The following is a 17,343-nucleotide window of genomic DNA, read 5'->3' on the forward strand; positions in this document are numbered from 1 at the left end:
TTATTAACACTATCGTCAGAGTCAAACATCGTAGGGACGAATAGGGTGATCGAGCTAAGAGTAATATTGAGTACACCAATTACGTTTGTTGTCTTTAGAATTTAGAAATCTTCTCTTGACGTTAGCAAACAAAAACGAATGACAGTTCTTAGGACGGAGGCACCGCTCTTCAAGAAGTCTGGTTGATAAGTATGATGGCGTCTACGCACCTCCATCGGCTAGGCTCTGTCGTACCACAATGTGCCTGCCATTTCTCGAGAATCGTGCTGCGTTTTGTTTAGCTACTAAGCTAATGACCGTCTCCGACATATACGTAATATCGTGTACCTACTAAATTTGTCATTATTGTCACAAGTATTAATTATTTTTGTTGTGGTATGTATGTAAGGACTGCAGTAGAGACCTCGTACTAGAGGTCGTAACGTGGACGAATTGGACTAATGGCCTAGTCAAAATAGCTGGTAAGGACTGAATTCGAAAGGCAAGAGACCGAAAAGAATGGAGAGCATATGAAGAGACCTACACTCAGAATTGGATAGGTACCTACGGCTTGAAGAAGATGGATGTGAGTCGTTGGGGCAAAAATAGTGCAACTTCAAGATTCAGGGTAGTGACATCCACATTGCGATATTTATGGATCCCAGTAATCCCTCAACATCAGATGAGGTTTAACGATTTTCCATTATTTATTGCCACTGTAGACAGACTATGTTAGAGATAGTCATGTCTCTCAGAAATGAGGAGCACGACTGGAGAAAGGAAGTGGAACAAGTGTGGAGACGCAGCTAAGCCGATTCCCACTGCACCAAGTATTTGTCCAGTCTAGTCTTTCATAGAATAGTCTACCATTTTGGCTTCCAGAACGTTCCTATACCGTGCGTTATAATTGTTTTGCCGTATCTTACCAAGCACCCAAAGCTAATACACATTTAAAGAAACTATGCAGCGGCTTCGCTCTGCCCCTGTTATTGCTGACGTCAATAGGCAACGGTAACCACTCACCATCAGGTGGGCCGTATACTCGTTTGCCTACAAGGGCAATAAAAATAGACTAAACGAAAAAGCAGTCCAAATACAAATAGCTTTTGACATATTATTATTATGACAAGTTACAGCGAACACAATATATCGCGTGACAAATGGCAGTTAGGATTAGCGTGAATTGGTTTCTAATCACAATCCAGTAATTATACTCGTAGAATATTGGACACTTTTTTTACCGACTTCAAAAAAGGAGGAGGTTCTCAATTCGACTGTATGTTTTATGTTTGTTACTGTATACTGTAATGTATAACTGTTGACTGGGTGAATTGATTTTGATGATTCTTTTTTTATTAGAAAGCTGACGATTCCCGTGTGGTCCCATTACAATTTAGTCCAATTCTGATAATGGTATCTGTGAGAAAACCATATGTCTTAATTTTCCATTAAGTACGTGCGCGACAAATAGATGAATATCTCAATATCACGCCAACCGATTTCAATAATTATTGCTTTTAATTTTGGAATATCTTTTTTTTTTCTATTTGAAGTCGGTTTTTGTTAAAGCGTGTCTATTTCGAATTATTTTTTGTTGACATCCAAGCCACGGGATCTGAAGTCAATATCGCTTATCGATATAGAACCTGAGCGTTCTGGTCTCGTCCGTGTCTCGTCAGTACGCGGAATTTCCTATATTTATTTAACATACCGTATTGCGATTGTGAAGATTTAAGAATGAATTTACTATGGAGAAAAATAGACAAAGCATTGTTTCTTCACATACCTATCCGAATTAACTGGTAGTAGGACCTCTTGTGAGTCCGCACGGATAGGCACCACCACACTGCCTATTTCTACCGTGCAGAAGTAATGCGTTTCGGTTTGCCGAGTGGGGCAGCCGTTGTAACTATACTGAGACTTTAGAACTCATATTTCAATGTGGCTGACGGAATTTACGTTGTGATGTGTATGGACTCCGGTAACTACTTAACACCAGGTGGGCCGTGAGCTCGTCCACCCTTCTAAGCAATAAATAAATAAATAATTTTTTTTGTTAAAGATTGTTATCATAACAATATAAATAAATGCCAGCATTTCAAGACGTTTATCGTTTCTCATAGTCTCTAGTCATTTGCGAGTTAAAGTATAAATTGTATCCTGTTTTCTTTTACGATAGGTAAGGTAGGTATCTGCCTAGAAGCAAAGTACTGGTAGGCGAACTCATGAGCGTCAGCCCGCGACCCATTACGAAGATCCGGCAAGGAACTCGGTGAATTAAAGCGTATCCTTCCTCATTTAGTCCGTACACGGACAACTTATAAGACGAATTATTATAAAAATATATTATATAAACAACGTTATCTGCAATAGACGATGAAAAACTATTCCTTGGATAATGGAGTTGTCATAAAGATTCGCTCTCAAAGAGTTGTTTTTTCACGTCCTTTGAGATAAAAGTAAACGTTATTATAATAAAATATTTTCTTTGTCGACTTACAAAGAAAATATTTTAAAGATAATATAATGTTCTTCACTACGATAGCACATGCGATTTTTTGACGTTCCTGGCATATTTCTTTTGAGCTTTAATAATATTATGAAAGTATTTTGTTACATATTCACTTTAGAGAATTGTATACTTAAAATCCTAAAATTATTTTCGAATGATTATTTTAACTGGCCTAACGGCCACCTTCATGTGTCGAATAAAATAAGAGAAATAAATTAGATTTGCCCGACAAGATCAATAAATTATCTGTACGTGAGGGTTGTACAGTTTACTGTTAGACTTATTGTCTTTCTGTTACTTTCCGTTGGTACGACTAATATCATTTAATTATTTTTTTTAAATTTTACTTTCATACCCTAGTCCTGAACCGCGTCATTTCAGTCAAAACTCTAACATAATGTAATTATAGGCCTGATTGTAGACCTTTTTTTATTGCATAGACGAGCTCTCTGCTCACCTTACTTACCTATATCTCAAAGTGGGTGGCGCATTTACGTTGTAGTTGTCTATGGGCTCTAGTAACCACTTAAAACCAGGTGGGCTGTGAGCTCGTCCACCAATCTAAGCAATAAAAAAAAACCTGATGTTAAGTAGTCACCGGAGCCCATAGACATCTACAACATAAATACCGCCACTAACCTTGAGATATGAGTTTTAAGGTCTCAGTATAGTTACAACGGCTGCCTCACCCTTCAAACCGAAACGCACTAACTGCTTCACGGCCGAAATAGGCAGGGTAGTGGTGCCTACACGTGCGGACTCAAAATACGTCCTACCACCAGTAAACTGACTGTTACCAATCAACAATAAAACAATTGAACTGTATAAGGATTCGCTCTCCAAATAATTATTTTTAAATCCATTGTTCGTTCACAAAACAAACGTGTTCTTTTAATTACAATCTCAATTGAAGCCTCAGAATTTCCGAACGGGAGAGAAAAAAAAAAATTAAGCGTTGTAGAACGTCACTTCTTTTGATGTTCAACTACAATCGTCGATCAAACAAATATATTCTGAGAGACATCGCACTCACAAATTCTAGTGAATTTCAAATAGAACCTTACGATTTCTAACGTAAGATCGTGATTTGTTTCATTGCTATTGTATTTGTGCTGTTTTTGTTTTTACCATTAATTATTTGTTACGATTCAATAAATCGTGTAAATTTTCTATTAAGCTTGTATTATTCAATGAATTACAACGTTTTTTTTTTTAAAGTTCAATTGCTTTAGTACATATAATCTTTTGTTATACGATTTGAAACCAAAACAGTGTAGTATGTTTTAAGATACTCTAAAGGTTTATTAATTAAAACACACGCTTAAAACAAAGAGTACAAAAGGAAGTATTAACAAAAACAGTGACTTCCAGATAATTCTTTAAGATAGAAGGAAGAAGTAGCTACATCTCTATGCTCTTTAAATTAAAAATAAAAATACTAATTACCATATATTTGGTAATCAACCCTTTTTGGGAATCATAGATCCGGTATTGGAAAATCAGTATTAAAACCAGAATGGGTGGGTAGTGAAGTATAGCTACACAAAGCCATGGCTATTTTAATATTAAGAGCGTCTTGTGAGTCCACACAAATAGATACTACCACTCTGCCCATTTCTGCCACGAAGCACTACTTCAGCTGATATCCTTGAGAGGCTATGTCAACGTAACCGGTAGGTGAGCTCACGGGGCTCGAATGGGTCACAGTCTACGTGGTGCTTAGTTGTCGCTGGAGTCCATAGACAGCTTGAATGGCCCCCACCCACGTACGTACTAAATATTCAACGTTAACAATGGGAAAATAATGTCGTGTAATAAAATTGACATGTAATTTTGCGTAATTATCGGTGGTAGAGCCATATTGTTACACAGCACCTTGCCTGTTTATTCATATTAAGCTGTTACTGTTCATCTGCCACCACCGACCTTGAGGAATTGTTCTACAACGACTGTTTGAGATATAGCAGCATAATCAGAAATAGATAAGCAACTCAGGCATTCAACAAAAATGTTTACGGGCGTCGGCCTGTAGATGGCAGTAACATATTACCTATATCTTATTTTTAATGAAGGATTTTTTGTAAATCTTCAGAAACCACACATTGGTAAAATTTAATCAATTTGTCTACTCGTATAACAAATAAAGACTTGTATGATTTACTTAATTTTTTATTTTCTGTGTTTAGTTATACCATAATTAAATGCCTTAACTTTAACAACGTATAAGTTTAGGGACAGCCGCTACAAGATGTCGCTAGTTTCCATACAGAAAATATATTTGTCTTAAAGTATCACAGTTTCAAGGCCCTGTTTTTTTGCGTCTAAATGCAACATTAAACATTTTCAAACGCTACGGAGTAAGTACACCTGTATTTTACAAGCGTACCCTAACAAGCAGAGTTTCGAAGAACACAACATACTTCTCGCCGGTTCGTTACAAAGTTACTATAAAACTCATTTGAATTGATAAGACGCAGAGCCTCGTATCGACGTTCGTTGCGAGATGTGAGTTCGGTAAACTGGATATGATGTATTCGCTTATAGGTAAAGTTCTCTTTTAGTATTATTTTTCTTAAGCGGTTGAACTAATCTAATGGCGAAATCATAATTGTATTATAAACAAGAGCTAAACCAATTTCCAAATTATAATTATAATTTTAAATTTAGCAAAATTATAATTTGCGTAGTTATTGGTGGTAGGACCTCTTGTGAGTCCATGCGGGTAGGTAGGTACCACAACCCTGAATATTTCTGTCGTGAAGCAGTAATGCGTTTCGGTTTGAAGGGTGGGGCAGCCGTTGTAACTATACTTGAGACCTTAGAACTTATATCTCAAGGTGGGTGGCGGGATTTACGTTGTAGATGTCTATAGACTCCGGTAGCTACTTAACACCAGGTGAGCTGTGAGCTCATCCACCCATCTAAGCAATAAAAAAAAATTAACATATTTATGTTAAGTAATTAAATAAAGTAAGTAATTATTTACTCTGCACTACCTTTGGTTGACTGGTAGAGAATGCCTTAGGCATTAAGTCCGCCAATGTAAATTTTACATGATGTGTAATAAGTAAATAAATAAATAAATCAATCAATCAATGAAAGGGCAATAAAAAAAAAAAAAAAAAAAAAAAACGCTAATGCTATGAATGCACCCGGGTAACGCGGTTATTGATAGTGCACTAAAGATTTGTGGAAATAAAATTAATGCGTCACACGAATTATGCTGACAAAGGCAGTTCGGTAATGTATCGCCTATCACAGCATATTAGAATAAAGAAGTAAATGAGTTTGATAAATATTCAAAATTTTCAAAATCATATATTCGGAATTTTCACTCTTTTCCATATTATAATCTTCCACTGCGAAGGTTTTAAAGAAGTCGTCACGATCATCTTGTGTTAGTAGCGTCGCTTAGCTTTTACGAACACCCAATTTACTAAATTTTCAATTACAACTCCTCCAAGTACCCATCAATATGTTTTGATACATGACATAAAAATAATATTTAACCAATTTATACTGTAACAATATTGAGTTATGGTGGAATTTCCGATTTTAGATTCGTAAACGAAAACACAGTTTCAACTAAATTATCAAAGCTAATTAGTATTCAATAGGTCTTTGTTTGTTTAACTACGTACAACAAACGCGAGGGATTTCTGTTTGTTCGTTGCTCGTGATATCTATCCATAATGAGTAGTCAAAACTAAAATTCATAGTGCTTCAATGTTAATCGAAATTCGTAGCCATTTTACATACGCAATGTTTATTACCCAAGAGAATATGTGAACGTCTTACTTCAATAGACAGATAATTTATCGGCAAAAGGCAAAAGATGGTTGTATTTTTTAATACTCGTATTTATGAAAATGTTTTTTTTAAATTTAAGTATAGCGTTTCGATTGTTTCGCCACTCAGAAGAATCGGCCAAGAGCTCTGTACCAATTTTTTTTTTTTTTTTTATTGCCCTTGTAGGCAGACGAGCATACGGCCCACCTGATGGTGAGTGGTTACCGTCGCCCATGGACTTCAGCAATGCCGGGGGCAGAGCCAAGCCGCTGCCTACCGCAAATATATATATACAAACAAAAATGTTATTAAATTAGTTCATGTAATAAAGACACTTAGCACTGACCAAAGGTCTGTTCGTAATGTTGTTGTATGAGGCACAAATACAAACGGACGCGCTTTGATCATTCAATTGTCGCTGACTGAAATTAAAAGTGTCTTAATAGAGTCCCACAAGGTGGACGGACGACTTATTGAGATTCGCTGGGATCCATTGGATGCAAGCAGCGCAGGACCGATTGTTGTTATGAGCCTTGGGGGAGACCTAGTCAGCAGTGGACGTCTGTGGGGTGGTTGATAGATTAGATAGATAATTCTTCTCAGTCGTAAACTCCTGGCGGAGTGGTCGTGGTTATGTATGTCTTATTGCTTGATTGTGGTTTTTGAGAGACTTCTCCGTCACTCTCTATTTGTGGCAGTATGCGTACATTCAGTAAGAGAACACTTACTAGATGACTTTAAGAGATTAAGATCTAAGAAATAGATAATAGACACTTTTAATTTCATTTATAAATCTGCTAAATTTTTAAATTGAAAAGCTAAAATAGCGCCTAGAGATAACTACAACGAGCAGGCCGGACAACCAAATAAGTTCTGAATATAAGAGATACAAAAGAAATTTAATAACGAAAAAAAAAGTCCTCTGCATAAATAAAAAGTAGATAAAGAATTAATTCTATTTATTGCTTAGACCCACCCACGTAGTACCACCCACGTCCCACCACCCACGACGCTACGTTCCGATTCATACTGAGCGCTTTTAGGTACCCCAAGCACTGGTCATCGTTCTCGCCGAGTTTATCGAATGCGACCAAGAGTTAGATATGCAACCTAGCCCATAGACACAACCAAGTTTCTCGTCAAATCTTCTCAGTGAGTCTCGATTCCAATCGGTAGATTCGTGAGATCACTGCTATTGCTAGGGTAGATGTTAGCAACTTTTGCGGGCTGAGCCCCGTGAGCTCAACTACCACTCCGACGGAGATGGAATAACCTCCAAGCTACCGGCGACTAAGTAACGGAGAAAACAAAATAAGAATAACTTTGCGAATTAAAAAAAACGCGTCTGAAATTTTCAGTCGCGGGCCACATACATTTTAACGTTTATTTAACACTCTTGGAAGGGTTGTTTGAATGGCACACGATAATTAGGAGCAGGTGGCTTAGACAAATACACGTCAAAAGGATTAAATAAGGAGAATTTCTATTTTTATGTGTGACTATGTGCTTTTTGTATTGTGTATTTCAATGGGACATTCCGATGAAATTGGCGAGCCATTTTTTTAAGATATACTTTATTTTAAAGTTACAAACGTAAGGTACGGGTTGATGTTGGTTTTTTATGTGTGTGTTTTTTATCGGTGAACGATCTCGGTTGGTGTTAAGTGGCTACCGGAGTCCATAGAAACCACATTGTGAATACCGCCGCGAATACATTAAAACACGCGGTCAAAATCTCAATTCTATAGTATTACGTCTATCCAACCATTCAAAGTGAGATAGATGATTCGCGGCAGAAGTTATTATACGCCATACCACCAATAAGATTCGTTTTAATTCAATAAAATTCCATAAATAATATAACTCATTGAAAAAATCCTTAATTTGACAAATAAATTTCTAAGATAATAATAATATGTATTATTAAGAGCAAATTAAAATATTTTAGTTGGAATAAAAGAGATTTGCTCTTTCAATGTAGCAGTTGCATGGCAGATGCGGACAATTATGTCATAGTTAATGACAATACCTACTTCATTTTTTAGCATCAAATTGAAGTTATTAGTTCTTTGCTTCTGCACTTAAAGCGCTCCTCACTTCTACTAATTAAATTTTAAATTCTTTTTTTGATATCGGTCCTACTTGTCGTAGGTAATCGATTTTATTACCACCACAAATCGAGGCCAATGTTACTCAATTCATTTATACATAATATTCGCTTAATATATTATACAATTTCTGACAAGACGCAGTCATCCATGACCACGAAAGCTCTTTTAAATAACTTCTTCGGCTCCTGAGATTCTCCGATAATATATACCCAATAATTTGTTTCATTGGATTTTTATTTATTTTTTTGTTTCGTTTTCCACGAATGTAATGTTTCCAAGAGTTTGCCCGGATGTTAATTACAAGATAAGGGATGTAAACTTCTTCTTTGTCCTAACGGATAAGAAGTGACTGATCAAGGACTGAAATCTTGAAGGTAGGTATCAAATCGCTTATCATACTTAGTTAACGGCTTAACTAGTTATGAACGACGATGAAGGAATAACTTCATATAATAAAGATAAATCACAAAATTGTGCGATGGGCCTTAAAATCATTTCCCCAAGAAGAACGTTCAAATAAAGGTAGGGTTGTATCAATCCGACTAGGCTCAGAATATATATATCTAACAGTACATATTATGATACTAATTGATCTGATTAGTATCAACAAATTTCAATTCATATCAAAATCATCACTGATTTTAGGTGGGTGGCGCATTTACGTTGTAGATGTCTATGGGCTCCAGTAACCACTTAGCACAAGGTGGGCTGTGAGCTCGTCCACCCATCTAAGCAATAAAAAAAAATCAGAGATGTCCTCTCTAAATTTCGATAAGGTTTGTGATCGATTTGTTAATTTGTGAACTCTCTAGTTTCCCGGAAAACTGTTTTTTGTTTTCTCCTATTCTAAGTTTTAAAATTCGAACTAGTACAAAAGAAATATGTCCGCCTTATTCTTGACTGATGCAACGAACAAAATGTACTGTTCGTTGTGAATTTGACTAGTGTTTATCCGATGTTCGAAATCTAAATTCGGATATACTTAATCATTGACTATCAAAGACCTAAATTAATTTTAAGTACCTTATATTTTCTCTTAACTTTTAATTTGTCATTTGACAAAGAGAGGGAGAAACTTACTGTGCAATCTTTTTTTCTATAGAACAAATCAGAGTATATAATTTTTTCTATTAATAAAATTTAAGTTCATCAATAATTGCTAAAAAAAATCGCTTGAGATGAAATAATGGCAACTAATAATTTGCTTTATACCTATTTATACGTAGGTTTATAAAGACTCATAGAAATAATATATTACTCTTTATTATAAAACAAAAAAATTAATAGTTACTATTCAAACAATTCCGTTGATTCGCTTTTGTTTTCAGCGTTATTTTTTTACTTCCTCGACTAGAATATTTCATAAATCAGCCTAAAATAATATTTAAAATAGGAGCATTTTTCATCATTATTCATTTGAATATAAATTGTTTTTTTTTTTATTAAGGAAAATTTAAATATAAAGTTACTTTTACTATTACCAAAATTCAGTAAATTTAAATATAAAAATTACTTTTGATTACCAAATTTCACATTCGTATAATTTTAAATTGTTATTGATCCATTTAATCAATTCTAAGGAAATATTTTCAATATAAATTAACAACAACAACAACAATTAATCAACAAAAAGTTTAGTTTTTTTTTTTTTTTTTTTTTTATTGCCCTTGTAGGCAGACGAGCGTACGGCCCACCTGATGGTGAGTGGTTACCGTCGCCCATGGACTTCAGCAATGCCAGGGGCAGAGCCAAGCCGCTGCCTACCGCTTAATTACCTTTACCGTTCTTAAATATGAATAAACGTAAATGAACTATTTTACAAATACTTTATTTTTTTTTATTGCCTTTGTAGGCAGACGGGCATACGGCCCACCTGATGGTAAGTGGTTACCGTCGCCCATGGACTTCAGCAATGCCGGGGGCAGAGCCAAGCCGCTGCCTACCGCAAAAACCGCAACTACCTTTTTTACTTTAACTAAAAAGCTTTCAATCTAATCAAACTGATCATCGTTAATGTCTTCTAATAAATAGCAGTTTCTATTTCTTTTTGAACGATGATAAAATCAAATTCATCCAAATATATTTTTTTTCTCATAAAAATAATTGAATATGCAATTTTGAAAAGGGCACATCTCTGAAAATTTAAAATGTTCAGGAAATATAAAAATCTGATTTTTATCTAAAACAGTGTAAAATTGAAAATATTAACTTTTGAGATATATTTTAGTGTTAATTAGCAATTGAAAATTACTGGAATTATTATAAAATGGATTTAGATAAGCCTCAAAACTACATGTATAATAATATGAAAAAACGTATTTGACAAAATATGCGACATGTGCCCTTTTCGAAATTGCATATTCAATTATAACGAAATAAATAACACACACACACACAAATATAAATTATATACTTCTATAATAAGATAAGAAACCTGGAAGCCACTCACCTCAGATCGCGTGCTAACAGCAAAGTTTGGAACGGTCGCTTCGAAGGCGCGAAAGCAGAAGTGCAGTAACAAATAGTGGAAGTTAGAGCTGCCGCTTCAGCATTTATACTCGTCGCTAGGGCGGACTGTGGGCGGAGCCACGCACGCGTGCCCAACCATTGACTTAATACAATTATCAGGAACATTAACACAAATCATACCAACGCTTACTGGTACCCATTTCTACCATACCGGGTAGATAACTGTATACGACAAGTATTACTCAAAATAAACAAAACAAAATAAAAAAGAATAACTGTAGATTAATTGGTAAGAAAAAGTTATGAAGTCAAATGTGCAAAAGCAATAAGATGAAACTAGCATTTTCAATGCAAAAGTTCAAAGTGGGTCATTTGGTATGTTCAGTGTTAATGACAAAAAAAAATACGACAAATATAATAACATTTTGTAATGTATCTACTGATCTGAATCGTTGACTTCTGATTTAACGTATCCATATTGTGCTAGAAGAGTAAAGGTCTAAGTCAGTAATCACAAAAAACCGTCTTAAAATCCGTTGCGTCGCAAAGGTAAGATCAGAATATACTAGAATCTGTGTCAATTTGTTTGAAACCTAAAATTTAATTCATTAAATAAATTGTGAGCACACGATACTATAATTTACATTATATTTCCGATTGCATGCTCTTTTTTTTATATTCAAATCAAATCAAATGAAAATCAAATCAAAAAAACAATTATTCAACATAAATGAAAGTACATACTTGTTGAACGTCAAAAGAACTACCTATTAAATCCGTAAATGATTTAATTTCAAAAATACGTGGGTAAACCGTTTTGATAAGTTAATTAAATGGGCAATATATAATAGATCGCTGCTAAAAGAGACCACTTCTAATAGAGGATAATAATATATTAAATTGAAATTAGGTTGAATAAATTGTCCTTTGTTGTAGTAGTCATTGTCTTGTACATGATATAACATCCATAATATGCTGTTCTTTACTGACGTGTTTTATCCAGGAAAAAAAAGAACATGAGTCAATATTGATAGCTGAAATCGTAATGAGGTAATTGTATTAAGTAAATAAACCGCGAAATCTAATGAAAATCTCATGAAAATATTTGCGTTTTTGAAATATGTTTCAGGAAATTTCAATTATAATACCATTTTTCAATGGTATATCAATACCAAATAATATAATGAAAACAACTTTTATTTTAAGGATGCTAAATGAAAATCGAATAATTATTCATATAGCGGGCCTTTTCTTTGATTAGGTGGGTGTAAGATGATGGCACACCTGGCGTTAAGTGCTTAGCGGAACTCATTGGCATCGACAAAGTAAATGCTAACACTAACCTTGAGACATGGATTTTAAATCTCAGTTTATGTAGTACAATGGCTGTCGCACCTTTTAAGCCCAAACGCATTACTGCTTCACGGTTGAAATAGGCGGAGCGGTAGTACCACTTACCGGCTCACAAGACGACCTTTCACAATTAAAAAAATGTATTTACGTATGAAGTTGCCGTTTTACAATACTCGCCATTTGAAGCATACCTTAAAGTATCTCTGTAATAAATCCTAAACCAAAATTTAAAAAAAATGTATATAGTTATCTTTTTTTTTTTATTGCTTATATGGTGGACGAGCTCACAGCCCACCTGGTGTTAAGTGGTTACTGGAGCCCATAGACATCCACAACGTAAATGCACCACTCACCTTGAGATACAAGTTCTAAGGTCTCAAGTATAGTTACAACTGTTTTAAAAGAATGGTGAAGGAACACTACTTATCTGCTTAGTGCTGTTTGTTGCATCATTATCATTTATAATTTCCATACTGTTGATTTATTATGTGTGTGTAAGTATATTAGTATGTATTGTATGTAAGTATGTATATTGGTATATATTATATTATGTAAACGGTATATATCTGTTTATTATATGTATATATTTTCTATAATAATGTATTGTATATGGTACACCGCACCTGCTATATTTTTTATATTTTACAGAATTTCTGTAAATTAAACGGTTGTCTGGAAGAGATCGCTTTTAGCGATAAGACCGCCTATTGTACATATGTGCTTTTTGACTGTTTGTTTTTTTAAAATGTAAATTGTGTTGGTGTGCAATAAAGTGTATTCTCTCTCTCTCTCTCTCTACAACGGCTGCCCCACCCTTCAAACCGAAACGCATTAATGCTTCACGGCAGAAATAGGCAGGGTAGTGGTACCCACCCGCGCGGACTCACAAGAGGTCCTACCACCAGTAATAGCTAATATCTATTTTCAAATTCAATCATTTGTTTATTCTAATGATTAGTGTTTTTGATTTTCACTACATTCGTATATAGCGATACGGCACAAACGGCTTACAACATTAGTGACGTGTATATACTGAACATACAAACATTGGTTTGTACGCTTCAGACAAAACTTGAACGACGCCTTCAGCTCTAACACTAGGAGCAGGCTTAGGGATCCCGGTAACCGTACTCGTCGAACTCGGCAAAGAGATCGACGTGAAACCTAACCCATGAATCAGTCTGCTGAGTTTCTCACCGGATCTTCCCAGCGGGTCGCGGTTCTGACCCGGTGGTCGATTCATTCGCGAAGCAACTGCTCTTGAGTTTTTAGGTCTTCTTCTGAGGCGCTCGGGCAGCTGTTAGCAAATCCCACCCCTCCGGGCTGAGCCTCTACTCGCCTACCTGTCCTAGTGAAACTAGAAAGGCCTCAGAGTCACCAGTAATATTTAAATTATAAAAATTTTGATCTAAAAAAATGAACCCATGGACACCTGAAAACTAAAGTCAATAACCATGATTTAAAGCTGATAGTGGAAGCTAACGATACTCAATAGTTCAGTTAACAGCAGCTTTCAACATCAGCATCAAAACAATATCGGTCCATTTGCATCAAATTGGCAAGGTATAAAAACATACGACGAACGCGTTAAGGTATGCCTTGCGTTGCTCGACAGATACAGAAAAGAAAGGGATTTTGAACCGCATTGCCACTTGCGATGAAAGATGGATTATTTTTGAAAAGCTTAAGCGATCACCATGTTTGTTAAGCACCTAGGCAATGTCCCAAAATTACCCCTAAAAAAGTAATAGTAACTTTTTGGTGGTCTAGTGCTGTTATAATTCGTCACAGCTTCTTACCAAGGAGCACCAACCTTGTTTCTGGTTTGTACTGCGAGGAACTGGACCCAATAATGGAAACGCTAGAGAATAACCGGCCCGCTTTGATTAATCGCTCATCCTCACACAGCATAACAGACGGTTTCCAAGCTACAAGAGCTAGGATAGAAAGTTTTGTGTCATCCACCGTACTCATAAATTTTTGCACCAATAGACTTCAACTTTTTCCAAATTTTGGACCACATCTGCATGGAAAAAAATCAATACTATCCGAGAGGCAGTACAAAATGCCTTTGAAGTGTTTGTTGGCTCCCGTACACCTGACTTCCTCAAGAAGGTAAATTACTACTGCGCTGGCAGAGATGCATCGATACCACGGTTGTACATTTTGGTCATTAGTTGGTTTAAAATTAACTTTCACTTTCTCTATACTTAACGGCAATTTCGTAGGTAGCAACCTAATGTAATATCATTGATTCGTATCACGTATTTACATTTACATACAAATCATATATTTATATGTTTGCGTAACAATTACTGACGGTATGGTCTAATTTCAGCTCACATTTCAGCATTACCGCGCAGCCAATTACCGTCACAAAATGGGACTCTGTATTATTTCTGTCACACAAAAACGAAGGGATCGGCGCTCGGCTTATGCAAAACAAAATGTTTCATCACCATTATAATAATTCACTTGAAATCTCGGTATGTGAATTATTATTCATGTCATGGTGGTGGATAGGTCTGGAAAATTGGAAATCACTGGCGCATTAGACCTAGAAATAGTGGACAATTTTAACTACCTGGGTTCCAACATTAGTAACAATGGCTCGTGCGAGAAAGAAGTGCGCCGGAGAATTGGTATGGCTAAGAGTGCCATGACTCAGCTCGGAAAAATCTGGAGAGATCGCAACATATCAGTAAAGACCAAAACCAAACTGGTACGGACTCTAGTTTTCTCGATTTTTTCGTATGGCGCTGAGACCTGGTCACTGAAATCTGCAGACCGCAGACGCATTGACGCCTTTGAGATGTGGTGCTGGAGAAAGATGCTGCGTATTCCGTGGACAGCATTTCGGACCAACGTATCAATCTTGCAAGAACTCAAAATCTCCTCGCGGCTGTCATCCAAGTGTCTTCGCAGAGTCCTTGAATACTTTGGTCACATCGCACGGAAGGATGGTAGCAATCTCGAGAGGCTCATCGTGACTGGTAAGGTAGATGGGAAAAGACCTCGGGGGCGCAGCCCAATACGTTGGTCCGACCAGATCCGCACCGCTCTTGATTCGTTTTACAACGCCCTCCACACCGCCAGAGACAAGAGTGGATGGAGAAAGATCGTACGTGTGAAGGTGATACAAAAGGGTGGTCACGACCCTCAGCAATGAGGAATACGACGCAAGGAGGAATTATTATTCTTTATAGTCGGCCACTCTTGTCAGAGTAATCGCCCATGTTCCTGAGGATTGCCCTCCTGGCGATGCGCTTCCAGATCTGACGGTTTGAAGCGTTTCGAGTACATTGGACCATGGTGGACTCTATTGCCTTCTTTATTCGGTCAGTCGGTGGACCTCCAGTCTCTCTCTCTCTCTCTCTCTCTCCATCGAGTCCCCTCTTCTGGAAATGTGACAAAAGAACTTTAAAACTCGTAGTTGTACGTATCTATGCTACATGTATGAATTACCTGTACGTAATTATAAGATGTAGGAAACGAACTCTCAGTGATCATCAAGATAAGCTTGCTAGCAAATGATCCATCATCGACGATTCTGTTTAAATATAGATTATACTTGTAAACATTTGATTTGTGATTTAATCTTTATTGATCATTTTTGAGGGATTTTCATTTTGCTTAGATGGGTGGACGAGCTGGACCAGATGGTATTCCAATAGAAGTGTGGAAGTTTCTGAAAGCGGATGGATGCACGTGGCTGACTTTATTCTTCAATAAATTGTTTCAAGAAGAGGCCATGCCTGACGAGTGGTGCAAAAGTTCACTCGTGCCTGTATTTAAGAGCAAAGGTGACATACAGGTATGCGACAATTATAGAGGAATAAAGCTCATGTCACATAGTATGAAAGCTTGGGAGAAAGTGATAGCGAGAAGAATGAGAGATGAGAGTGAGGTATCACAGAACCAATTCGGGTTCATGCCGGGACGCAGTACAACGGACGCCATTTTTTCCCTGCGCCAATTGTGCGAAAAATATCGCCGTGCAAGTAAAAATGTGCACATGGTGTTTGTTGATTTAGAAAAAGCGTATGATAGGGTTCCCCGTGAGGTTTTGTGGTGGAGCATGAAAGTGAAAGGAGTGCCAGGGAAATACCAACGGCTTGTTCGAGCTATGTACGGTAGAGCTAGTACGTACGTACGCTCCGCAGCTGGCGATAGTGACGAGTTCAGTGTGGCGGTAGGCTTGCACCAGGGATCAGCTTTAAGCCCTTACCTGTTCATCCTAATAATGGATGCCCTAACATCGGACATACAGGAAGAGGCGCCTTGGTGTATGCTGTTCGCCGACGACATTGTTCTCGTTGGAGAGGAAGGGCCTGAGATACAGAGGAGATTGGCAAAATGGAAAGAAAGGTTGGAAAACGTGGGTTTGAAGATCAGTCGAACAAAAACCAAGCACATGTTTTGTGATTTTGGTGGTTCTTCAGACTTCACGCCAATCGCCTTAGATGGTGTATCCCTGCCAGTCTGCTCCGACTTCAAGTACCTCGGCTCTATACTCCAGAACGACGGCAACATAGACCGGGACGTCACAAATAGAATAAACGCTGGTTGGATGAAATGGCGACAGGTCTCTGCAACAGCATGCGATCGTAGAATGCCCCTTCAGCTCAAGGGCAAAATTTACAAAACGATCATTAGACCTGTCGTGCTGTATGGATCTGAGTGTTGGGCGACGAAAGTTAAGCATGAAAGAGGAGTGCATGCGGCAGAGATGCGAATGTTGAGATGGATGTGTGGAGTAACAAGAATGGATAAGATAAAGAATGAGTACATCAGAGGAAGTGTGAAAGTGGCCCCGGTAAACAACAAATTAAGGAGCGGACGGTTAGCGTGGTATGGACATGTGATGCGTAGAGAGAAGATGCATGTGACTAGGAGATGTATGGAAATGGTAGTGCAAGGTAGAGGGGGAAGAGGTCGACCGAAGAAGACATGGATGGAGTGTGTGAATGACGATATGAGAGAGAGAGGAGTGAGTGTTGAGATGACGGCTGATAGAAGAGAATGGAAGAGAAAAATTAGCTGTGCCGACCCCACATAGTGGGATAAGGTGGAGAAAAAGAAGGGTGGACGAGCTCACAGCCCACCTGGTATTAACTGGTTACTGGAACC

At 37.1% G+C, this 17,343-nt stretch overlaps 1 protein-coding gene across 2 annotated transcripts in view; it reads right to left on the reverse strand.

Annotated features, from left to right (window-relative positions):
- The window catches only part of NPF1 (neuropeptide F 1), a 44,970-nt gene extending 34,053 nt beyond the window's left edge, over window positions 1–10,917 (reverse strand). Inside the window, 1 exon segment of one of the 2 annotated variants that reach the window (NM_001130883.2) lies at window positions 10,841–10,917. The gene's annotated coding sequence lies outside the window, so the exon portion shown is untranslated. 2 annotated transcript variants of the gene reach the window in all.
- Window positions 10,918–17,343: the final 6,426 nt, after the last annotated feature.

Source organism: Bombyx mori, chromosome 6, assembly GCF_030269925.1.
Source record: "Bombyx mori chromosome 6, ASM3026992v2".
NCBI classification, from domain to species: Eukaryota; Metazoa; Arthropoda; class Insecta; order Lepidoptera; family Bombycidae; genus Bombyx; species Bombyx mori.